General features: G+C 49.1%; 1 protein-coding gene across 1 annotated transcript in view; it reads left to right on the forward strand.

Moving 5' to 3' along the window:
* Window positions 1-381: 381 nt before the first annotated feature.
* The window catches only part of DAG1 (dystroglycan 1), a 50,178-nt gene continuing 24,798 nt past the window's right edge, over window positions 382-25,761 (forward strand). The window contains exon 1 of the mRNA XM_088171635.1: window positions 382-470. The gene's annotated coding sequence lies outside the window, so the exon portion shown is untranslated. The remainder of the gene's footprint in view (window positions 471-25,761) is intronic.

The raw sequence follows: 25,761 nt of genomic DNA on the forward strand, positions 1-25,761 counted from the left end.
CACGTGCGGGGCGGGGCGGAGCCTGAGCGGCGGGGCGGGTTCTGGTGGGGCCGAGGTCACCCCTCGGCGGACACGCGAGGGGCGTGGGTGGGGCCTGCGCACAGGGGACGGGTCTGGAGCAGCGGGGACGGGTCCTGCGCCAGTGAGGCGGGGCCTGGGGGCGGGGAAGAGGCGGGGGCGTGCGGCGGGCCCCAGGGGAGTGGGCGGGGCTCTGGGGCGGAGTTCTGGGCCGGGGGCGTGGCCGCATTGGGCGGCTTGGCGGGGCGGGGCGGAGGAGGGCGTGGCTAGCGCCGTCGGCGGGCGCCGATTGGCCGCAGTGCGCTCGTGCCGCTGGTTGCCAGGCGCCGCGCGCGCGCGCAAGTCCCGCCCCCGGGTACGTGCCCGCGCGGGGTCGCGCTCGCGCCGCGCCGCCCGCTCGGTGCGTCGGGGCCGCGGAGCCGGCGGGAGCGGGGCCGGGCCCGGCGTGCACGGTGAGAGCGGGGACGGGGGAACCGCGACCGGCCGGAGCGCGGCTGCGGTGGCACCTGCCGGGCAGCCCTGTCCTTGGCGGTGGGGAGCGGGGCTGGCGGCGCGGCCTGGGCAGAGGCGCGGCGGGCCCGGGCCTGGCAGAGAGCGGGCGGCGGGGTGGCTTTCCCGGCGCGGCGCCGCCTCAGCTCGGCGCGCCCTCCGCGGCCTGTGGGGCCGGCCCGGTGCCGCCTTCCCTCCGGGTCCCGCTCCCTCCGCGCCGCTTTCCCGCCGCCGCCCTCGGCCCTGGGTGGGCGCCGCGCCCGAGAGTGCTCGGCGGGGCCGGGCGGGAGGCGGAGCGGGCCCGGGGCTTCAAGCGGCTGGGCCGGCCCGGGCTGTACCGGGTGAACCTCGGGGCTTTGCTGGGAGCGGCCCAAGTGCTGTCGGCGGCGGCAGCCGGCTCTGGTTGTGACAAAACCCGTGTGGGCGTCCCAGGCTCTCCCCGCTCACCGGGACCGGCCCGGCGCCGTGGGAGCGCAGGTGGGTGTCCAGGTAGCTGTCGCAGTGTTCCTCAGGGACAGGTGGCTGTCCCAGGCAGGGTGGCCGGGCAGCCCTTCGGCTCTGCCCCTGTGGAGCTCCGTGGGCCCCAACACTTCCCGGGGCTGACCTTGGCTCGGGGCACGGGGAGCGTGACTAACAGCAGAGGTTGTTCCGGGAGGGACAGACCTACAGCCAGGCTTTATCTTCAGTCCCCAGTGCAGGTGACTAAAGGCAAGTTAGTGGTTCTAACCGCCCAAAAAGGTGTAAATGCCGACTATTCCTTGTGGCCTCCCTGGTTTCTTGGAAGCAACAGGCTGCAAAGTGTCTCACCCAAGTTTCTAATCCCCATCAAGTCAACAGGTCTGGGTTTACTGAGTTTTGCCACAGGTTTGAGATTGGCAAATGTGTGTTTTTGGAGTGTAACTGTTGCTCAGGGGGAAGGTGTGGGCAGGGCGATGTGGGACCTGGCTGCAGAGTTTGCAGTCACTCCCTGAGGTCGTATATCTCCCTTGGTCCTGAAGCTTTAGGCTCTTATGGTTGGGAAAATGCCACTGATGTTCACCTGTCCAAAATGAGATTTAAATCTTTTTGTATTAAAAAAAGCAAGAATTTGCCTATTTTGTCTTAGTCCTTCTAGGCAGGAGCTTCTTTCTACCACCCATTTCTGTTACATGGAGAACTACTAATGCCTCTTGCCTTGCATGTACTATCCTTAACAAAACTTGCTATTTAACTTTCCCAATGGAATCCTGTCTCGTCCCAACTTTAGCTTTACAGATTCCCTTCCTCACTTTAGGAGTTTCTAATTCTTAGGTTTCTTCACACAGTCGCTGCTGCTATACTGAGTATCCTAAACCACTTATTCATTCTTCCCGATGCTTGTCATTGCACTCTTCTATCCTAAATATAGGGTAGTATGCCAACAGAAGGAGCTTGAGAGCAAGCTGAAGTGCTGGGAACACCACTGTTTACTCAGAGGAGTAATCAGCAAAGCCTGGCTGATTTCAGGTCACACGGACTCCTTGCTGTAGGAGTTCAGGCTCACTTCTTTGGGAGCTGGCACAAGTGCTCCAATAACTGGGAGATGTTGCTGACAGCACCTGCTGGCTTTAGACATACTCATTTCTTTAAGCATTGTGTAAATAGAATAGTAAATTGTGTTTAATTGTTGGCATCAGGACCTGGGGAATCAGTAAGAATTACGGAGTTGATAGCAGTAAAGGCGTTCTTCTCTCACTCTGTACCAGTAAGTTTTGTATGTATGGGATTTGTTGACCCCAAGCACTTGTCTGCTTTTAGAAATGCTGGTACTCATTGGTAACTTATCCACTCTGTTCTCCTCGTCTCCCAGTGCCTGGAGTGCTGAGCTCAGCTGCTCTCAGAAGCGAAGGAGGATGTGTGACAGGTAGAGTGGGACCCTTTGCCAGCTTCAGCTGCGGAGCTCCTGGTCAGAACTGGCCCAATGCTCTGGACGTGGTTTGTCTTTCACGGGCAGCTGCTCTGGAGGAATTCTGGCCTCCCTCTCTTGGGCAGATCCATGCCCTGACAGCGAGGGGTAGTGTCAGAGGGAGCCCTGCTGCATCCTGGCTTGTGTAAGTGTGCCAGCAGACAGGCCTGAGAGGTGCTTTGGAGCTCTGCACTAAACACCAGTGGTCCTGCTGGGGACTGAGGGAGAAGAGAACTGTGTGGTTGCAGCAGCTAGATCCTGGGGAAGTTTTCATGCTTTAGTGTCTGTAGCACAGGTGTGAGATGCAGTGTGTTGTCAGCCTAGCAGAGAAGGTGTGATGGTTCTGCCCTGGCAGGAGTGGTGTTGCTCATCAGTAGGAATGGTGTCTCCTTGCCTTTCTGTGTTCCTTGGAGAGCTAATGAGACAAATTGGCCTGGGGAGATAGCAGGGTGCTGTGCCAGCCTGGGGAGGAACTTCAGCTGATGGAATAAAGGTCTGCCTCATTCTGTGGGTAACAACTATCTGAAAAGTTTTGTGGGGATGATTTTGGGTGGTTTGTGCCTTTACTCCTGTTAGCTGAGGAATAGTGCTGAGGAGTTAAGTCTAGCGATGATTAATTTGAGTGAGAAAAATGCAAACGCTGAATTCTTCTTAGGCAAACAGGGGTCATGTAAATAAATGCCTCTGGCATTCTTTGTGGTGCTTGCAGACTGTCTACCAATTACTTCTGGTCTCTTGCTGAATCAGTGGGAGGCTGTTGCTCCTTGAGCTCTGAGTACTTTGGCGGTGATTTGGGTGAAATACAAATAAACACAGTTGGATTGACCTAGTGTATCTGAGCTCTTGGTATGCTGAAAATGTTTGTTCTTAGGATGTTTGTGCAGTCTGTAGAGCTCTGTACCTTAAACCCAGTTTGCAAAGGACTGTGACTGTGTTTAAGCTGTGAAAAATAAAATATCAACCTGAAGAACCTGTGCTTTTAGGGCTTGTTCTGTGAGATTGAATTTGAGCTAACTACTAAGGTGCTGCTGGATGGAAAGTTAATGTATTAGCCTGTGTGAACACTCTAGGTAGGTGCACATCCTAGTCTCATGCCTTATTCTGTCTGTGTATCTCCCTGTGCATATCTGTTTACTGAAATTGTCTCTGGTTCAGCTTTTCTGGGATAAAATTTTAGCCTGCCAGCAGGAGAGATGGTTGTATATGTTTGATGTTACCAGTATTTTTGTCAGTGGATTTTTCATGAGCATCTGAACTGATGTGCTGATGCAGCAGTGTCTGAAGGAGATGATCCAAGTTCCCTAGCCAGGCAGGTCCTCTCCCTGTGCAATGCCTGAGCTGGTCACCTGGGGACCAGCAGAAAGGTGCCTGACTCTTGTGCCTGGTTTGTGAGCTGTTCTGGGTGAGTGAAGAGGAGGAGACATGGGGCAAGGTGAGGCATGGCTTTGACTGGAGTTGGGTAGGCAGCAGGGGCCTCCTGTTTTCCTGAATACCGTGTCCTGCTCAAGGTCACCTCAGTGCTGTTTTTTTTGAGCCTTGAGGCACCCTAGGAGATTCCCTGGAATCTCTGTCCGTGGCAGCAGTACAGCCTTGCACGGTTCTTCTACATATGGGGTCCTGTCCCTGGACAATATGGTGGGACCCAAGAGCTGGAGCAGGCTGCAGGGCTACCCAAGTGCTCCCACATCTCCTTACTATGGCCTTTGCATGTGTCTGTGGAGAGCTCACAGTGGCTCCCAAACCTCAACACTAATAGTGTTCAGCTTTGTGGCCCCTGGCTGTGTCACTGTCAGGCCATTCCAGTGCCAGTGGCACCGTGCTTGTCCTGGGGTGAGACAGCAGCGGGTTGTGTGGGAAGGCTGAGATGGGAAAGCCTCGCTGCTTTTTGGAGCAGGGAGGTCAGAGCCCAGACATGCCATTGTGGTGCCTGCAGTCATCTTGCTCAGCTGACCTGTTTTGTCCCTGCGTTAACTTTCTACAGTTTAGTAACCTGGGTTGTCCATGGAAGGAACTCGTAAATCCCTAACCAGGAGGAGTTTGTCAGCCCAGCACTGCAGGGGGAAAAGAAGTGAGCCCCAGGCTGGAGGAGGAGGAGGTGGGCATAGTCCCTGTAGTGGGTTAGATCAGAACAAGTGGTTACCTCAACCACCCTCATGGTTTGATGCTCTGAAAAGGGCCCTTCTCTTTCTCTGCTTTCAGCTGTGCCCTCTTGCCTCCTCCCAGGGGCCAGCTGTGGTGCTGAGCTAATGGACTGACCAGTTGGTTCTGCTGATTTGGTGTAAAGTTGTGGTTTTTTTCAGCTTGGCCCTTTATTCTCTTTACAAGGGAAGGGTGTTGGACCATCCTTGGAGACAGAAAGCCATTGGATCAGCAGAGCTCTCCCTTTGTAATGGTGCTCTTGGCCATAACAGATACTTTTTCAGGGTTGAATTGTCCCCCGTTTCACTGTCCTGCCGGTATCCTCTCGGCCTGGAAAGTAATTCTTGGTGGGATTCAAAGTACTGTCTGACTTCGACATGCAAGAGGGTGAGGCTTAAAAACGGCAACAAAATTTGTCGCAGCCCCACGGTATTCAGCATTGTTTTTCTTTAGAAAACCAGGCTCGCAGCCTCATCTGACCTGTAAAAATGTATCTGTGTGAAGGTTTCTGCTAATGAGTTCTCTTTTCTCATGTTGTGGTCTCACCACAGTGCTTTTGCTGTCACTGCAGCCCCAAGTAAGGGTATGGTGTGTCTTTCCTGCTGTACTTTCTGAGAAGAGCTCGATTCATAGAGGATTTACGTGGGCAGCTTCTAAAATATTTTGTGTGCTGGTTTCTCTGACCATTCCAGCACAGTGGCTCAGAAGCCCCTTCCTGCAGTACTTGATGGTGCAGATACTCCTCCTTAGGGACCTGACAGGCGGCATTCCTGCCCTCCCTCCTCTGGGGTGAAGAGGTGGTTACAGAGAGGTTTCAGTTTACTCTCACGTAGTTACAAGTCACACGAGTGCTGGATGTGTGTGCTGAATTCACACGGGCTTCTCTCTTTTTTTGAGCTAGACTGTGCATTTTGACTTCAGAAAGCTTAGCATTCTGTGAAGTATGTTCCTTAAGGGTGGGGATTAGCATTCCGTAATTTTGATGAGAGTTTCCAGTAGAAGATACTGATCATTTGATATCAGTCCCAAGGGCTAGGGATTGATTTTTGGATGAGCTTGAGTGATAGTTTAACTATCCAGATTTTCCGCTGAAGTGTTGAATCATGACAGGTGATGTAAAAGCCTTGTGCCACTGTCACAACCTCAGATTGCAATGTGGGGACTGTGTGCTGCTGGTCCTGATTGCCTCTTCCCTCTTGCCCCCAGATGGATTCTCTCAAGCTCTTTGAGAAACACATCTCTTTCCGAGCTTGCAGGATTTCCTTGTGTGCGTGGCTTCTTTGGGACTTTTCAATTTCAGCAGAGAGGGACCAAGATCCCTGTCTGTAGTGTTCAGTTGTTCAGCAGTCCAGGATGCTGTACAGATTCCACTTTAATCAGGATGGAAATAGTTGTGAGTTTTTCCACTATGGCTTTTGTGCCTCTCCCATAAATTTTTTTTCTAAAGCAGCTCTTCAATATTGGTCTCTAGCTGGGAATTCCCTCTACAGCAAGAAGTTTCATCTGGTCTTCTCTAAGTATTGCTGAAATGTGTTACCTTTGTATTGTGGCACTTGGGATTCCTGCAGGAAGGTTTTACACAGGTGTGGGCTTCCAGGTGGGGAATGAGAGGCATATTTGAGGCTGCAGTGATTCCCTGTTCATGTCCCTTAGGCTTTCTGCTTAGGTCTTGACCTCTGTGGAGTGTAAGCTCTCTGTGCCATAGGAGCCAATTCCTGCCTGACAGACCATGCATGGTGTTTCCCCACCCCAAAGGAAATATTTCTAGTGGAATTTTTATGATAGTGCCTGGGGGCCTACATTAAGGGGATAAAAGGTGGTTATTCTAAAACCTTCTCCAAATTCAACTTCATAGGATCCTACCAGGAAGCTACACAGAATCAGTGTAGCTGTGTCTTTTTTTCTCTAAAAATCAGACTTCTGCCTCTACAGATACAGGTAAAGGCTGGCTGGAGACAAGGGTGGGACTATGACAATTCCAAGGGATCATCTTCTTCTATTATTTTTCCTAAAAGTCAGAACCTCCTTTGCCTATATTCTCCTGAAACTCCTTGGCATCTTTCCTTTCTCCTACCATAGCAAAAGCTTTAAGACATGTGGGAAAGTATAATTGAGGTGGTACTGGTATCAACTGAACTTAATGGGCACAAACAACTCATATAATTGATTTGTTTCATTAATTCTCACTCTGAGTTCATTGAGAGCTTCTGCAGCGTGGTGTTTGTGCACAGAATAGCTGTTGTATGGGATGTGTAAGAGGTCTTGCAAGTTCTGCAGCATGGTCACAACACAGATCTGCTCATCCTGCAAGGGATAGAGCATCAGGAATAGGGCAGTCAGCCTTATTTTAATGAGTGTTCGGGTCAGATCAGATGTTTTTTAGGTTGGGCATTAATGTTTGTGTTGATAGCAGTAATACTGAGTGATTGGACTGACACTGTCATGTAATCTTGGATGAAGGTGCTGTATGTCTATGTGCTGTATGTATTTCCATGGTATCGGTTCACTTCTTCAGGGTGAGCTGTGTGGCCAAAACGTGAAACCTGGGAAATTCTGTGCTTCCAGTGGTGTTCATAAAGCCGGTGCTTTGTGTGTGCGTGCCCTGTGCTGGTAGCTCTTTCAAGGAAGAGTTATCACATCTTGGAATAAGATTTTGTTTGAATAGCAGGGGTCAGCTTCTAGGGAGGTAAGAAATTTGATCTGAGAATGACAATTGCTGAGATAAATACAAATCTTCAGAAATGTCCAGAGAAAATTAAAGAGATATGTTGTAACAGTACTGCATGCAAAGCCCGTGAACCCTTGGCACTAAACTGTAAGAAAAGTGTTGGAATAGGGCTTTACAGCCTCATGAAAACTTTGTAGTCAAAGCTAACATGAAAAAGGGCTTCACTTGCTACTGGCAATGATGTAAAATTGTATATTGAGGAATTGAAGCTTTGAGAAGGCAGTGGTGCTCCCCTGTGCAGTAATGGTGATAAGGCAGGATGAAAGTTGTGTGCGATTTTGTGTACTGTACGTGGCAGAGGGAAGCAGTCCGTGATTACCATGGCTAATTTGGGCGTGAGAAGGCTAGCTTAAAGCCTCAGTCGGGGTGGATGAGCTCCTGCACTCTGGAAGCACTATCCCAGCCTATGATTTGGTTCAGTTACCACCTTCCCCTCAAACCGGTGTCCCAGCACCGGTACCACTGCACTGCATGCCCCTTATTCCTGAAAACTGGAATGCTGACCTCCTCTTCGTTCTGTGCTGCTCCACCAAAGCTCCTCCAATCTTTTGGTCGCCGGGTCAGGTGTGAGTGGTGCAAGTGCTGCTCGCCTCCACCTCCTGCTTTCCCTGCTGAAGCCGGATCCTGCCGGGACAGGTGGGGCCGTGCATCTCTCGCCGGTGCCGTGGTGACTGGACGTGGCCGTGTGAGTTCAGCCTGGTCTGGCATTGGCTGTGCCTGGCCCAGGGGTATCCCAGGGGAGAGGGGTCGTGGTACTGTCCTGCTGTCACAGGAAGAAGCTGTTTCCTGCAGACCTCTGCACTGCATCCTGGTGCTGTGTGCTTTGCTCCAGCGTGACCCAGCTCAGCAGCCTCCAGCCTTTTTTTTTTTTTTTTTTTCCCCTGAATGGCAGACTCCTAAAGCCTCCCCTGGAGGTGCATAACTTTGTATAGGGAACTTAATCCTGCTGACTCCAGGTAAGCCTCTTTGCACTTTTTATGGATTTCTTACAGTCTGTTCACATGCTGGTTCAAAACCTTTGCCTTGATATGATGCTTCAGGAGGTCTTTTGAGGCAGCTTCTCCCCTGTGCCACAAAGAAAGGCAGAGAACAGAGGAGGCAGTGAGATTTAGGGTTTGATTTTTTCTGAAGTTGAGATGAAGTCAAGATACTGCATATAGGGGCAGTTTTGAAGGCACACCTTGGCCACACATACCTGTGTTTTGTGATGAGTAGGTCAGTTCACATCCTGCTGGAAAAGCAATCCACCACCAGCACGAAGGAGATCATGGAGAGCAAGGCTGGGTGCAGAGCTCTGCCCTGGGAGTGTCTTCTGGACTGGTGTAGTGTGTGGCTTGGTCACTCCAGCTGGGAGCCTAGGAAAGATTGCTCCACATGCTGAAGTTCTTGTTTCTGGTCATATATGGGAATTAAGGCTGGCTAAGCTCACTCCCTAGGCGAGTGTTTAGGGGTGAGATTCTTCTTTAAGCAGTGACTAAGACGATGATTATTAGTGAATTCTGCACAGCTGACTCTGAGCCCTGTTTGGGACCAGCAGTCGTAGGCTGTGCCAACTGGAAAAGGTCAGCTAAAGCTTGGAGCTGCCTGGGCACACGGCGAGGTGTCTGCTTTGGAGCCAGGAAGAGCCACCCTCAGCTTCAGTAGAAGCAGATGGCTCAGCTCTGCAGCCTGAGCTCCTCCAGGAGCAGGCACCTTTCATTTCCCAGTATCGGTGTCTACTCTGGTTCAAGGCAGGCACTGGCATGTACAGAAGCTTGAAAGCACACAGGTCTGCATCTCAAAAGAGCTTTTCTGCTCCCGTCTGGGAGTGGAGGAAGAGTTTTGATGGGAAACTTGGTGATGTAAATCTACTTGTAAGGAGCTTGAGGATCAGCTGAAGTGGCCAGTGTCCCCCTGGTTGGTCTTTGTGGCAGCAGCCATCTGAGCTGATGTGCAAAGGACTTTCAAAGTCAAACAGTTGTTTGCCTATTTACCTCCTCTTCTCAGTGGTGAGGAATTACCTGTGTCAGCAGAGCTGAGAAATTTTTTTTTTATTTCAGGCTTGGTGGGGAGGAGTATAAGTTTGAACTCTTCTGGGTGTAGCTAATTAAAACTCTTTCTGGAGCAGAAACAGCAAAACATTGCAGCACCCCATCTAAGTGGTGATCCTGAACAGAAGCACAGCCCTTTGGCGAGAATGAGGCTACATCAGGAGCTGATACTGGCAAGCATAATGCTCCAGGTTTTTATCTTCAGCTGGTCTATTGGACTCAACAGGTTACCAATGTAGAGACTGTTGGTGCAGGAAAAGAGGTCTTGCAGTGGTGTGTCATTCCATTTGTGGTTGGCAGGCTTTAGAACAGTCCCTCACTTAGAAAAGTCACATGAGAAAAGCATTTAATGTATTTTTAGATGTCTTTTAAAGTGGCTCAGTGGCTGAAAAGAAACCTGCGTCAGGTCACTCGCCTGCTTTGCTGCAGTTTGCCCAGGAGTGCTCGAGCAGATTATTAATGTGGAATAGATCCAGTCGGAGCCTTCTGCTGTAAGGGAATTGCTCTGCCTGCTACCAGGATGCAGCTGCCTGTGGGAGGTGACCATAGCTCTCCGTGTGTGCTGCTTAGATGCTGGTTAGGACAATAGTGGGAAATGAATGGGAGATGTCCAGCTGAACCTAGTTTAATTTCTTTTTATCTTTGAAATTGTCTGGGTTTTCCTTGGTGTCTTTTGTGCAGTGCTCTTGCCTGGCACAGTTTGTTGCAGGGTGCAGACTTGGTGTGCTTAGCTTCTCAGTTGGTTTGAGCAGGTGCTGCTGGCAGAAGAAGTCCTGCCTTTCTCTTGTGCTGGTTAAAAGGAAAAGAGGAGTGATCCTGCAGACCCCACATCCAGACCAGAAACTGAGACAGATGGAAACTGGCCTCTTGTCTCTTGTTACATTCCTTTAATGTATGTGAGTTCCCACATCCACTCTGTGCACTGTAATTCTTGTACCAGCATGAAGGGAAGAGAGGAGTGGGATGGGAGAGGTGGAAATGCTTCCTTGGGCAGTTACAATGATTAAAATGATGATGTGGCTGCCTGTGATGCTGCTGTGGGTCTTCAAGCAGGCCAGGGCACATCTGCCCTGTGAGGAAGAGGGAGGGAAAAAGCTCGGCCATTCCTTTCTCTACACATTTTCCAGGTCTTTGCCAGCATGGGAGGATGCATACAGCTTTCAGGCTCCATGTTGCATGATCCCTTGAGATCTTTATGGGCCACTGAATAGGAGGAAGAGTTCACCACTGTAGGAAGGAAGCATGATGCAGTGCATTGGAGGGTGGAAGTATGAGCTGACATCCTGGGATGCACATGTGGATGAGGTTATGGGTGTTTCAGATGTTTGGTTGCTGGGCTGTCACGCCACTGCCTACCAGAAATGAAGAACATTTTTCCAGGAGTCCTGCCCTTTCAGAATAAGCTGAAGGAATGGGAAGCAATGGCAAGTGAGGAGAGCAGGAGACTTGAGAGAAGCCTTCTTTAAAAGCAGCAGTGTTTATGTAACAGCTAACACCAATATTCATATAAGATGAGCTGTGATTTTTACCTTGAAGCATCTGGTGAGGTGACAGTGTGTAGGCAGGTGGTACAAGAGGGCTGGAAAGCTGCAGCTCGCTCTCCTTGTTCTCTGAAACAATTTTGACCATAAATGATGAAAGTCTAACAAGAGAAGGAGGCAGCCAGACAATGTGAAACCTTGGAAAGGTGTGTGGTTTCCTTGCTTACTTGCTAGAGTGCTTAATAATGGAAAGAAGTAACTGAGGGGAGACTATGTCTTTTTCATCTCTTGAAGCCCTTGACTCAAGACAAGGTGCCAAAGTGACTTTCATCAAGAAATGGAAACTTCAGGGACCTGTGATCAGGTCTCCCTAGATGCTGGCCTTCAATATGATGTGGGCATGGTTAAGAACATAATCTAAAGTACAAATGTTGAGCTTTTCAATGTGACCTGCTAAACTAAATGAGTATTTAGCAAGAAAATTCATTTTTCTTGCCCCTCTCACTTAAAATGAGTGTAGCTGTGCTAAGAGCTCTTTGGAGATGCCTCTGCATCTCACCCAAAGCCCCAGATTGCTGCTTAATTTATGCCTCTTCAATTTGAGCCCCCATTTCTGGAGATGAATTTTAACAGTGACTCTGGAGCAAGAGCTGGGTTGGTGGATGTGGCTGGTGAAGGTGCTCCCTGGGGGTCCCACAGAAGCAGTGCCTTGCCCTGTGTTGCCTGGGCAGGGTTGAAGGCTGGTGTGTGCTCCTGGGCTGAGGCAGAGGGACAGCTGCATGTGCCCCTGCCAGGACTGCCTTGTAGGGAGATGTGCCGGCTGTTTCTCAGAAGGCTCCTGGAGCTGGTGGCTCCTGCAAGCCTGGCCCTCAGGGCTGGGGACGTGCACGCCTGGCCTTTTCCCTGGGTGCCTTTTAGTGCCTGTATAAATACCAGCAGGCTTCAGATGCATTGCAAATTCTGGCCCGTTTTTTTAAGCCCAAGTCATAAATAGGTTGGTGCTCACTTGTGGGTCCGGTGGAGCTGTCATTAGAAATGATGTAATGATTAAACTCTGCGTCGTGACGGCTTTCCTGCTGAGCTTCCCTCCCAGGTCTTGTTCTTCTGTTCTCTTCAGGAGCATCACAGGTGCCAGGTGAGATACATTTAAGCCCTGGAAAAAAGTTAATTTAGCAGAACTCGCTATGAAGTGGCGTTTCTTACGATAAGCCAGACCAGCCACAGTCTGTCTTCTCCTTTTGATGCAGACACTGATTGTGCTCACTCTGCTTCCCAGGGAGCCCGTCCCGGCTGCAGCACAGCTCTGCACTAGATTTTATAGTTAGTGCTCTTTGGAATAAGTGTCATTTAAAAAGTATCCAGCCAAGAAAGAGCACAAGATGTAATTCCAGTGACGTTTGTGGACTTTTTTGTTTGGATTTTTTTCTCCCCAGAAGGACAGTGGTTTCTATTAAAGGGAATTGGCAGCACTGGCCTTTAGCCCTGGGCGGGAGATGAGCTTTCAGGGTTCATCCCTTCGCTGCGGGGCCAGGGTGATTTTCTGAACTCCTCAAACAGTGCAAAGCTCAAATCAAGCCATTCCTTGCACATCTGATATTTTTGTAGTTAACCTGCGAAGCTTTTGTGTACGAAGCAGAGGTCCTGGGAAGGTATGAGAAACAAGCTATTTTTACTCCATCACAAACAAGGCTTGGCATGTTTATTTTAGACTCCGGAGCTGCTCAGGCCACTGTGGGGTTTTTTATAGTCTACTGTTACTGTCAGATTAAAAAATCAACTTCAACTCTGGAAATCACAGGAAAATAGGGTGCCCCGGTGTACTTGGCTCCAGTGAGGCTCTGAGGAGGCTGCAGGGAGGAGTTGCCTGTGTTGTTCAGAGTGCCAGTCTTGGGGTCTCCTGCATACCAGAGAAGTCTTTTCTGAGCCACCAGCTGTCCATGGACTACGTGCCCTTCTATTGCATCAACTGTCCTGCAGAGGAGCAGTTCCCTTGCTGGGTGTCCTAACTGCATCTGTAAAAAGTCTACAGCTGAATAACTTAAGGAGCTCTGGGGGTGAGAGTAGAGTTTGGCCATGAGATGAGCAATGCTGCAGCAGGTCATTTGTGCATCCTGCTCCACAGAAGGTTTGAGTGGCCAGGTCGCCAGCATAGCTTGAATAATTTTTTTTTTTGCTGCAGACAAGTTCACCAGGCAGCAGGAGGTGAAATTAATGAGACCAGTTCGTTTTCCTCCTGCCACCAGAGTCTGAAAAGGGAAGGATTTAGGTCAGTCCTACTCAAAGAGTGGGAGGATGCACAGAGGGCCCCATCCCTGTCCCTGCATGGCCAGCTCTCTGCTCCTGCTGACGTGGTGTGGTAGAGGAGTGTCCCTTTAATTGCAGGTGTGCTTTGCACAGGCACTTCCAACTTTTGAGCTGTTTTATCCCAGTTTATTATTAGAAGTAATTAAAAGTGTGACCAGTGGTGTATTCACTCCATGGTGGTGGGTCAGTGTTGTGCAAATGTGTAACACAAGCAGCCCAGATTGTCTCTGCCCACGCAGGCTTAACCTCGTCACTGAGGTGCCTGCTCAGCTGACAGCCAGCCCCGACCTCTGAGCTGGGGGATCCTGCTGAGCCCTGGGCTGATCCAGCCCCTTTGGGTGCAGGCTGGAGCTGCAGCTGATCTGAGCCTGCAGTGTTTATTATGAAGCAACACTTCACCAAGAAGCCAGTCAAATTATTGACTGTAATTGATTCGCTTATAAGCAGCACTGGTACTAATTTCCAGTTGGAGCATTTAGCACACTTAGTATTCTGAAGCTCATAATTATTACTGCTAAATCTGACAAACAGCATTGCTTCTGAATGGCAGATCTGTCACCCTTCACTCCCATGGCACTCTGTGTTAGTGTGCAAGTCCACCCCACTTTGCCCTCCCACAGCAAGTATTTTGGCCACAGAGAGCTGGAGAGTCCAACAGGTTGTCTGGCATCTTGGGGGGTTCAGTCTATTCTTTGGGGTCATAGCTGTCTGTCAGTCCCCCTGCTCCTACAACAGGGTGTTTAACCCTCCTTCATTCTCTCTCTTACACCTTGTTCTCCATTTTTCCCTGTTTCAGAATCCATCTCTTTCTTGCCTATGTCCCTCCTTTTCTCTGCCCAGAATCCCAAGTAACATCCCTGTATTACTTTCTGCTCATCACTTTAAACTCTGCTTCATCCATACCCAAACCTGGTGTTTGTGCTGCATAGAAAGTTTCACCTCTCAGCCTTGTCTTACTTGGTGTCACCTCGGTGGTCTCACAAGTCTCCACACCCCAAAACTCCCCTACAACTATGTGGCGTGTGTTGGCTACCCTACACCAAAGACAAAAATCCCTAATGCAAATCACAGCACTTCAGCCTTGATTCTTCTCCCCGTGTCCAATTAAGCACTTTCTTAGGTGCAGTCTGCATACCAGTGCAGGAAATTAACATTTTTCACAGTTTTTAGGCTTACCCAGGATCCATACCCTGGAGCTGTTGGAACTGCTGCCATGGCTCCCAGCAGAGGTCCCAGCTAGCCATGGCCAGCAGTGCTCCATCAGGACCTCTTGCCTGCAGCTGTCCCTGAGGAATTTACAGCCTAAGCTGTAAGGATAGAAAAGGAGATAGAGGGGTCATGTAGCCCTGTTCTGCTGAGCAGTCATGGAGCTCCTCTAAGCTGATTTAGCTGATAGTGGTGAGGAACACTGGCAAGCACTTACCTGCCCCAGGTACCTGACCTGGCAGGCATGTGTGCTCCCCACAGCACTGATGGAGATAACTGCAGTACCCCCAGGGTGTTTTCCCCCTCTCATTTTCAAGAGCCTGATGAGCAGGAGGGGTTTGTGGTGACGATTGGGCTTTCAGCTTGGTTGTTATCTGTTCCGTTGACTTAAGTCTGGCTTTCAAAAATGGATAAGGCAGCCAGGCTCAGAGTGTCTGGTCTGTTCTCCAAACAAAACACAAGCTTGGCTACAGTGCTGTGTGTTTTAGATTAAGCAGGCCTGAATTTATTTGTCAATATTAATATTTGTGTACTGTAAAGCACCAGTGGAAGTCTGTGCTCTGAAGGTTAAGCTGTGTTTTTTTGGTATCTGGTGCTCAAGGACCTGTATCTGTAATGGGATGGGTGCTGAGGAGCAGAATCTGCCCTTAGCCATCCTCTGCTGTTTGCTATGCTTTGCACCTTCCAAAAGCACAATTGCTGTGTCTGGGTTTTCCCTTCTGCAGCAGGGTCCAATATCCCTGTGAATGCAGTGTTTGGGTTGAAGTGCATGGGTTGAGGTCTGTGTGCAGACAGGATAGCCAGGTTAGGACACAGGGTGATCCATTTTTCCCTGCACATGCATCTTTAGAGGAGCAGGGCCTTTGGGGAGCTTTGGCATGTCTGCAGTGTAGTTGGCTTGTTACGTGCAGTTCTTGTGTCCTGGCAGCACTGCTCACTGCTCAAATGGAGCTCCCAGAAATTGCTGCCAGTGGAACGTACTGTGGCTTTGTCAATGACAAAAATACCTAGTTCTTGAGAGAGTTATTTTGCATGCAGAGTTACTGGTGTATTTTGTTTTGCTTATTGGCCTGTAAAAATGGAGGGCGGGGGGGAGGTAGATTTGAAAATAAACCTATGTTGTTGGTTTGTGAATAAAGATGTTTTAATCCACAGGATTTGATGTATTGGTACAGACCTGATGTTATAATACAGAATAAATGTGTTTGTAGAAAAGTAATTGAAAAAAACCTAAACCCTAGGTAGTGCAGCACAGTTTTAAAAATCAGCAGCAATCTTGCCTGGAAGCCTGCAGGTCTAAAATGTGAAGCATTGCACTGCCCTTGACTAACATAATAAATTTTGAAACAAAGTGGTCTAAAATATTTATTTATAGAAAATACACTTAGGGGCTGGAATGCAACTACACTAACACTTAATATATTCCTGGAAGAGCTGTGTGGCTGGTCAGCATTTGTTTTCCAAACTCTATTTTCAACTCTTCCAAACATTTCCATAGGTGTTTTGGACAGCTTTTCCCTGGCATGCTGCAGCCCATGGCTGCTGCCAGCAGATTGGGAGAGCCAGTGTGACAGAAGGGCTCTGTGCTGAGCCCCCCCACCACAGGAAACTTGCTGCTCTTTCCTGACAGTCCCAGAGCAGAATGCTGGGGGGCTGTGATCTCCTTCCCCACCTGGCTCTAGTCCCTTTCCCCAGGACAGGTGCAGCTGTGTGCTTAACCTTTGTTGCCAGAGGAATTCAGCCCTTCTGCCAAATGCCTCATTCTCCCTTTCCTGGGATGATCCAGCCTGTCCCCTGCTGAAACAACCCTTCCCATGGTCCTCAGTGACAGGATCTCTCCTCCTGTGGCTCAGGGTGGCCACATGCACTTGTCCTTCTCATGCACCCTTGAGCAATTTGCTTTATTTCTTTTATTTCCCGTGTTTGCTGCACTGTCTTCACTCTGGCTTTTCCCATCCTCCTGATTTCCTCAAAACTGGGAACATGTCAGGTGCATTTTTTCCAGAGAATATCCCTAAGGGCAACTCTTAAATAATCCTCTCGATGAAGAGGAAACCAGAAGGGTTGGGGTAGATTTCTATAACCACGTTATCACTTGGAGCTTTGAGAGCTGGCAGGAGTTGCAATCGATGTGTGTGTTTCTCCTGCAGAATAAACAGCCTTGCGAGGACTTTGGCAAGCGGAGCCGGAGCCGTCTCTCCGAGGCCATGGTATAGTTTGTTTTCTGGGACAAAGACTACTTAGACATCTGGATTGCGTTGGGGATTTTAGGGGAGAGATAAATTATTAGTTTGCTGTGAATGGAGAATGACTCTGATTGCTCTGCGAGCATGCTTTTGCCAGCTCACTGCTGCACGGGCTGAATTCACGTTCTCGTACTTCAGGAAGAGAAACAGCAACTGTGGAGGCTGTTGGCCGTGTCCTGGGAACAGGGGGGCTGAGCAGACCTTTCCCGACCTTCTGGTGTGCTGAGAAAACATGCTCATTTTATGGGCAGTTAATTTATAGAAAGTTCCTGTTTAAATTTCCTCCAAGGGCCGTAAAACCGGAGGACAGCTGCACGCATTAGCCAGCTAATCAAACGCTGCTCACCCCTGCCTTGCCCTCCCCTTCTCCTCACCACCACTAACTTTGGGCTGCTTCGTGTGAGTGAGTGTGGCAGTTTTGGGAAATACACTCAAAAACTGTCTGCAGAGGAGTGGCTGGTGCTCCCAGGGTTTGGGGTGTCCCTTCTGAGCCAAGGCTCTCGGGACTGGGCTGTTCCCCAGGAGCGTCCAAGGTCAGTCAGATTTTGTATCGTGCTCTCCCTGATTTATAAAGGCTCTGCTGTGCTCTCTGCCCTAAGGAGTGGTGCTGCCTGCCACGGAAATATCCACCCTGGACTGAAATAAAAACTTTGTTCACATTTTGCTCCTCTTCCAGGCGTGGGGGAAAGCTGCAATTGTTTCCTGCTGCCTCCTCCCTCCTTCCCCAAAGACTGCAAATAAGTAAAACCTCATAGATTTGTTTGCAGTTGTGTCCAAGTTCATCTTTTGGTGGAAGGAAATCACTTTAGATGGATGCTGGGGCACCCGAGCTCCAGAAATGCGACTTTTCCTTGGCTCCCTGCAGCAACCAGCCTGGTAGGATATCAGCATGGGTATGTGCTCTCATAAATTTGATCCTAATAGCTAATTTTGATCTACTTTGACAGAGAGATTTAGGAACTTAGACACTGAATCTCTTAAGAGCTCCTCAGAGCTGCTTTTCCCCTATTCTGACAACAAGCCAGGCTCATGTTCCACCCTGTGCTATAATCGTACCGGTTTATTTTCCAGCACCTTCTCACTATATTAAAACTAATGATGAAAAGGAGAAACTCCTAGCCCATGTGCAGGACTGAAAACCAGAACTAAAACTCCTGCTCCTGCCACCACAGCAGTATCTGCTGCTGCTCCTAACAGCCTGCTCTCCCTGCTGTCAGTGCTCATCAGCTGCAGGGAAGGCAGCAGATCTGTCTCTGTTTTGGTGAAGTTGGGGTGTTTTCACCCTTACTGCCCTTGTGTTCTAGGGAGTGGTTGACCAGCACAGAAAATTATTTTGGATGTGTGGTTGGAGGCTGCAGAGACTTTTTTGGAGCCCCCAGCTTTATCTGCCAGGAATTTAATGGAAGTATGATGGCAGGAAAGAGCAAAGGTGAGCACATAACACCCATTACAAGTTTCTGAACTTGCAAGGGCTCCTGCAATAAACCCCTTCAGCGGATTGCCCAGTGTGATGCAAGAAAACTGGCCCGATATCCCTTCATTTTGTTTAAGCTGGGGCCTTTTTCCCTTCCTTTAAATCTCCTCTGCAGCAGTTGGGGAAAAAAATGCTGCAGAAAGAAATGCCAGGAATGTGAACAGCAGGTGGGGACTGGCAGATGTACTTATCAATCACGATAGGCTGACGAGTGGTTTATTCCTCTAAAGAGCTACTGTTTGCCTCCAGCTTGGTTTACTCCTGTTCTCTCCAACTCCCTCCAGCCTCTGCTGAGGTTCAAGTTAAGAGCAGGGTAGATTTCCCAGTTTTCTGGAGCATTCAATGCTTGGTGCAGGAGTCCCTGCTCCGGGAGGCCAGAAGAAGGGGAGGGCAGGGGCAGACTCGGTCAATCACACTGGAGGGGTTGCAGCAGCACACTTCATCAATAACATGCCACATCTCGGGGATGGGATTTGGGAAGTCTTGCTTCCGTGGTGCCCAAGCAGAAGACAGACTCGATTAGTTAATTGAATTTTCTGCACTGTTGCTTTTCAAAACATGACTTCATATCTCAGAGGAGTCTGGAGTTACTTCAGTGGACAAAACCCTATATTAAGGAGGTGGTGCTTGGAGGAGATCTCTTGCATTTTTGAGTGAGAAGACTGACACTCTGGATTGCAGATCTGGACCTGTGAAAAGGGGAGCAGGATCCTCTGGTCTCTGGGGTTCAGAGAGATTGAGTCATAGTTTGGTGTGGCTGCTCCTGATTTTTTGAGCACTTTTCACTTCATATGGAAATGCCTCTTTGTAGCAGGGCAGCCCGATTTACATGAAATAACAGGCTCAATGGCGAAAAGCCTTTATCTGTTGATCTCTAAGCAGCTTTCCCTGGAGTGTTGGCAGTGTATGTTACAAGCAGAGCAAACCTGCCATCACAAACGACATTATGGATGCTTTTGCCTCCAAGCTTTCATTCTGGCTGTGTGCTTGTGTCAGAATTCATGTGTTATCCCAGTGCTTCAGATGCACTCCATTTCTGTGCACTGGTCCTTGCAAAGCCCGGGGTAAGCCATAGACTTGCAGGTATTTTCCTTGGCTACTTGTCTGCAGTGCTCCAGGCAGCCGGCTCCAGTTTGCAGTGATTTGCCTTTGTATGGACGTTGCTGATGTAGATAGTTATCTTTAAGAAAAATGAAGGCACATCTGCCCCAAGCCTTCTTATCAGTTTTTCTTCAGATTGTTTCTTGGTTTTGTGTAAGAGCAGTGGAAAAAAAAAATAGCTTTCCCAAGGAATAAGCACAGTGAGAATAAGGGAGCAGGCAGGACTACAACACAGAATAAAGATCTCAGAAACATCCCCTTTTCCAGCAGCAAAATGCTCTTATCAAACTCTGCTCACAGGCCACCACCTTGGCTAAAGGGAGCTTGTGTTGGGAGGTGCTGCTTTCAGCTTTTAGAGCAGTTTAGCAGCAGCTGAAGCAACAATTCCGGTCACGGTGCCATTCCCAGTGCTACCTGACTGCATCCTGCCTGGAGCAACTTGGCCTGTGGACTCTGGCACCTGGCCTGCTCCTGCTGCCCTGCCCAGCTCCCACCGGGAAGTGGGTCAGCTGATGGGCAATGTTCCATGGAGCTGCCTTCCAGGGGAGTTACCAGCGGGGGCTGTGCTGGGGCAGGGCAGGAGCCAGGGAGCAGCAGGTCCCGATGCCATGAGCCCCACTGCACATTCCCGAGGAGTTGCCTCCCACGTGCAGCGATGTGGCCTGAGCTCCCTCGTACAGGATTTTCCCAAATCGCCTCCCATTTGGAGTGGCTCCAGGTTCACGATCTGGGTGTGGGGTTGCCTTCTTGAGCTGCTGGGGCAGTTTTACCTCCTCAGGGCAGCGTGGAGCAGCGGTGTCTGGGTGTCACAGGTCACACTACCTGCCACAGAGACTGTTCAGAGTGAATTTAACTCTTGGACTTAATTGCTTGCACTGGAGTTTCCCATGCCGAATTTCCATGCTGTGTCCCTGCCTCAGGCTTTGTTTCAGCTTTTCAGCAGAACAGTTTAGCCATTTCCAAGAGTTAAAAGATTTTTTTAAAGTTTTATTTTGTCAGTATTTAAACCCAAACAGCCCTTGCATTGAGAGGTGCTTGGGTGGCACAAAGGCAGCGCTGAATGTTGGCAGCCCCGGGCTCTGATTGCAATAGATGTGCCATCTCCCCTCCCAGCAAAATGCCCTGGATCTTATGGATCCTTATCAGGTTCCAGGCGTCTGCAAGGCTCCCAGTTCACCAGTGCTTTGTAGACTGGTTTTAATAGGTCCTGCCCATCCAGGACCTCCTCCAGCCCGGGGCCAGAGGGACTGAATCAGAGTGGGAGAGAGGTGCTGCCTCTGCCACTATCGCAGTGCTGAGAGCAGGATCCAGTCTCTCCTGGGCTGCTTGCTGACAGTCATGGATGGGTGATGGGCTCGCCTGTCTCAAAAGCAGATTGAAGCTGGAGTAGAGGTGGAGAAAAGCAGTAAACTGTGGTACTTGCTGGGACCAGCTCACGGACAACCTTAATTCTCAGGTATTCTGACTTTTTAACTCATTATTTGCAGCCTCGAGGATTTAGGTGTTGCCTTTGTTACCTGCAGCAGCACCATACTCTGTTGGAAGAGGGGGGTTTTAGGCTCAGTCTACAGCAATGAGCAAAGCTCCTGGCTGACATAAGGTCTTGAGAAATAGGTGAGAGGCAGTCTGGCTGCTGCTGCCTGCAGTAGGAGGCATCATCATTACCTCTGAAAGTGTTTTTAGATTGTGTGTGGAAGGTGTCTCAGATCTGTAACCTGGATATGTTTGCTCTGAACAGTTGACTGGTGATGCTAAGGTGTGGACAGTGTGATCCCTGATCAGAGAACTGCTAAGTGAGTGCTTGGTGACTTGTAACTAATAAGCCAGGTTATTTTTGGCATAGCGTCTCTGCTTTATAAGGGATGGACTGAACTGCTGAAACCACATTTTCCCCCTACAACCTGTTAGGAGGCTCAGAAGAGGCCAATGCAGAGTTGCTCTTCAGAGGTCGGCTGTTATAGAGATCCTGGCTATGGTGTAATTAGGTTTTTATTTTTGAACTTCAAGCCCAACCCCTCCAGGTGAAGGAATGGGGATTGTGACCAGGCTTTGTAGCTGGCTCAGCTGAATTACTTCCCTGCCTCCGTCTAGACCATTCTGCATCCTCCAAATGCTGTACAAGATGCAACAAGGTCCTGCAGGACTGACCTGATCTCATCCCTAAATCAACAATCCGTTAAAGACAGTGAGCCAAGGAAATACTGTATAACCACTGAAGTTACCATAAGCAAAGCAAAGCTTTGGTGCATGTCCTTGGGTACCTAATTGCTGTGCTTGCCACCTGGGGATTGGAATTACTCTCCCACTCTGTAACCGAATGGGATGTACTGTGATAAGCAGTTTAATTGTTTCCCCACATCTGCAGCAGCTCTGTAAAGCAAAGGCAGGCTGAGCACACCTTCAGAGCTCCACAGCCTCCCTGCAACTCCAAGACTGCCTTTCTTCCTGCCGTGCTTGTGCATCTCTCTCCATAGAGCCCACATGCTCTTGCTAAACTGTTTGTGTTCTCCTGTGCTGTTTGATAGCAGCTAGCCCTCAGTTTTTCTGGGAAGCTTTTCGGACTTAGTAGGATATAGGTGCAGCCATAGGAATGTGACCGTGAGAACAGCAAGGATAGTCTGGCAGGTGCTAAGTAACGGGATGCCCTCTTAAACTAATTAGCAGGGTTTGGACATCGAATTAGTGATGAGGGTCAGGCGAGTGCTGAACCGAAATCAAAGTGAGAGTGGCTTGGGGGGTGGATTCAGAAGTGATTAAGGACAGATGCGTTTGTCTGCTGTTACACAGCTTCAGGACGCCTAGGACTGTTGTGGGCGGCTGTTGGCTGGGAAGTGGGGCTGTTGTCATTTCTCTCCCGAGGTCATCAGCACAGACTGTGCCTAGGGCTGGGCTCTGCTCTGTTCTGGGTGCCCCCAGGCAGAGAGGGTGGTTCTTCAAGTAGTGGAAACAGGGGCGTAGAGGCACTGCTCTTACAAAGGGTTACACAGTCAGAGGATGTCTAACTTGGCTAAGACGTGGAGAGTGGTTTTTGGGTGTCCAAAGCGCACGCAGTGAGCAAGAAAAGGTGATGCTTGGCTTAGAGAGGATCAAATTATTACAAAACCCAGCTGAATGCTGGTTTAATTTTCCTTTTTGCCTCAGAATGGCATCTGACTCTGTTTCCCTGTGGCATACATTGGAGCTCTGATGACTTTGCCCCCATTCTTGGGATTCTTGCAGAAGGAGTCATCACATGCTCCACAGTGGTTCTTTGCACAGGGAAAGAAGTCGGTACAGGATCTACCCCATCTTATTCCGTTTTTTCTCCCTATAACTTAAACTCGTATTTTAATCTGCCCACTTTAAGTGCCACAGCTGCTGCCATCTTGCATGTCAGTGTGCAGCTGTGAGTCCGTGCTGCTGTCCCTTCACAGCCATCCAGATTGTCACCTAGGAAGCTGTGGGGCACAGTGTCAGTGGGCTGGGCAAGCAGCTTTGGTCTCCTGTGTAAGAATTGCATTGCAAGTCAAAATAGAGGGATGCAGCCTGTGCTCACACTATTTGAAATACACTGTAATTTACGGTTTTTTTCCTCATAAACATTCAGATGTTGCTTTCAACATCCCTGAGCTGTACATGATGGAAGAGGGGAAAATTACTGGATTTTTTGTGCTGTGACTAAACCTCAGGGCCATTTTTTGGGGTCTGATAACAGATACCATGCCAGCTAGTTAACTATTGCAAATGTGTTACCTTACACAGGCTCTGTGGCTGCTTACAGAAGGAAAACTTAAATTTTCCTTGCCCTATTCTTGCAGTCTCTTTGCCTCCCCTTTCTCCTGTGAATGCTCTTTACCCAGTTTGTCCTTGGGTCCCAGTTTTGAATAACTTGTCTCGTGTCTGAGAAGGACAGTTTGATCCTATTTTTACGTCCTTTGGACTTTTTTGTCTGTGGAATTTGGGATCAGGAAATGGCAGGATGTTTATTTTGGAATTGCTGTAGGGGGATTGCTCTGAGCAACCCTTGAAACTGCTTTGTGTGAGGGAGGAGCAGGTTACCCTGCACAGTATTGAGTTAGCCCGGCTTTGTGCTGTCAGGGTTGTTTCTCTGGCCCTTCTTGCCCAGACCCTGAATGCATGATTCCTGGTGTAAAGAATGAGCTTGATATGTGACTGAATGTGTCCTGTTACCTGTATGGATGGGGCAGAATGTTAGTGTTTAAAAAAAAAAAAAAAGCCTGAATCTCACTGATACTCAATGCAGTAAGTCTGGTCTTGCCTTGAAATAATTGAACTTGTCTCATGATTTCTCAATTCCAGGGTAGGGTGGGGAGAAAAGCTGGAGCTATCTCTGTGCCAGTGGACCTGTGATGAGCAGCTCCAGTCTTCCCTGCTCCTGGCTGGAGCCACTGAGACCATGGTCAAAACCAGATGAGGGTTATTTTATAATTACACAGTGCAGTTAAACAACATAATTTAGTTCAAATATAATGCAGTGAAATTAATGCAGCAGGAATGTGATGCAGGCTCTGTTAGCGTCTGGTCTTTTAAGGTGCTCATCTTTGCTTTGTAATTTAAATCAGTCTTCCTGCACCAGAGCATCTGGGAAGGAGATGGACCTGTGAAGCCACGCACTGTCCTTCTGCCTTGGTAAGCTTGTGCTCTTGGAGATCCCTTGCTTTTGGACTTGCCCTTTGAAGGAAAGCGTGACCAGCTTGTGCCAGAGGTGACTGTGAGGAGCAGAGAGTGTCATGGAAGCAGTCCAGCCCTTCAGTCCTGGTCTCCAGGAAAAGAAGGCATCTATAAAAATGTGCACCCGCAGGAAGAGGTTATTATTTGATGGCTTTTAGCGACCCCTGAATTTCTGCTGGTTAAAGGGAGTGTGTTGCCCAGCTGGAAGCTGCTGATCTCTAGGGAGTTAATTCTTCCTCCAGAAGCTTTCTCTGCCTCTGTGACATGGGAGCACTACTGCTTCATTTCGCAGCTTTCCCATTTTATGGTTGATGGTTAAAGTTGGAACATTTTTATCTCCTTCTGCCAAGAAGCATTTAGAACAGTTTTCATGAGAAACATTAAAAGTTGGAGGTCCACAGCTGATGCCCTGACTGCTCTGCATTAGTCACTGGGGGGTAAATATATTTAAATGAAGAGCTGTGGCAGTCTTGCTAGCTGAGTAATAAATCAGGGCTGAGAAACTCCATGAAGTTGAATCTTAATGCCTTGGCTTGAGGTTGCAGGGTGCGGTGGTAAAGCTGCTGGAATGGTGGGATGTTTCTAAACAGAATGTGCCTGCCCTTAGTTACGCTGCCTCAAAGAACATAAATACTGCTGCATCCACAGCTGAAGTGCTGAAAATGGCTTTTTGTTGGTGTTGCTTTCCTTGGTTCCTGTCTCTGCTTAATGTCGGCTGTTGGTGCTTTGCCTCGCCTTGGTAGCAGCAGCAGGTAGGGGAGAGATCCAAAGCTTTGCCTTCATTCCTCTGCTTAGTGCCTCAATCCTGGCACTGTGACACCAACCTGTAGGAAATTATAGTGCTTGAGCACTTTCAAGGACCTGCTAGAAATATTTCATTATCTGAGGAATTTTGTGGAATACCCAGAAGGTGATTATAAACTCTTGGAATGCGGCTGTGTCTCCACAAAGCACTCCAGCCAAACAGCATTTTGAGGTGACTCTGAAACCTCCACCAACACTTTCTTCTTTTCAGGTTTGGGTTTGGTGCCTGCAGCCCTCAGGCTGTGTGTTCCTGGCACTGCAGGATCCCCTGCCCAGGCTACCCACGCTTGGGTGCTCCTGCTTCCATTAACAAAGCCAGTGCTTGCCTGGTGGCCACAGTGCCAGCGTGTCCTAGGGAGGCCCAAAAGCTGTTCTAGTGATGAAAAAAATGTGTCAAAGCACAGGCAAGGGTCCTGCCAAGAGCCTTCTGACTCAAATGTAAGGCCAGAGGTGCAGCCTCAGAAAGGTTTCCTTCAGGACAGGATTTGAAAGTTTGATCAAGTTTCCTAAGAAGGTGATTTGCAGAACTGCCCTGCTTGTCAGCATCTTTCATGTCTTTCACCCCTGTGATAGCTTCTGCTTGCTAATTTGGCAGAAGGCTTTTTGTACCTTATTTATTTAAATTAAAAGAATGAAGAATAGACAGCTGGTAGGTGGAAGAGTTTTGGCTAAAAAGACACTGAAGCTCACCTCCTTCTATGTGACCCATTCAATGTGTAATGTACTCTGAAACTCCAGATTTCCTGCCTTGCTGGACCTAGGAGTTTATCCCTCAGGGTCTTTCTCTTTTTGTAAGGACTCTTTAGTACTTGTTAACACAGAATGTCCAGTGGAAGCTTCCTCTCCAATTAGGATATTCGTTGTTTCTCTTCCGTGCGGATTGTCTGACGCCTCATAAGGAGTTTTGTTCAGCCTTTAATTCAATTAAGAAATCAAGCAAGAGATGTAAATCTTTTTAGCCTCATTGGTTTCAGTGCTCATGACTACAGCTGTGAAGAACATCTCCTGCATGGTACAGCTGAGCAGCTTAAAGGAGGGAGTGTTTTTCCAGGCTGAGATTTCAAGTGCTGCTGGCAATTGTGGATGATTTTGTCCCCTTGGAGCAAGGGGCAGAGGAAAGGTTGCAGTCACCTGTAGGTGATAGTG

This window comes from Sturnus vulgaris, chromosome 11 (assembly GCF_052056855.1).
Source record: "Sturnus vulgaris isolate bStuVul1 chromosome 11, bStuVul1.hap1, whole genome shotgun sequence".
Taxonomy (NCBI): domain Eukaryota; kingdom Metazoa; phylum Chordata; class Aves; order Passeriformes; family Sturnidae; genus Sturnus; species Sturnus vulgaris.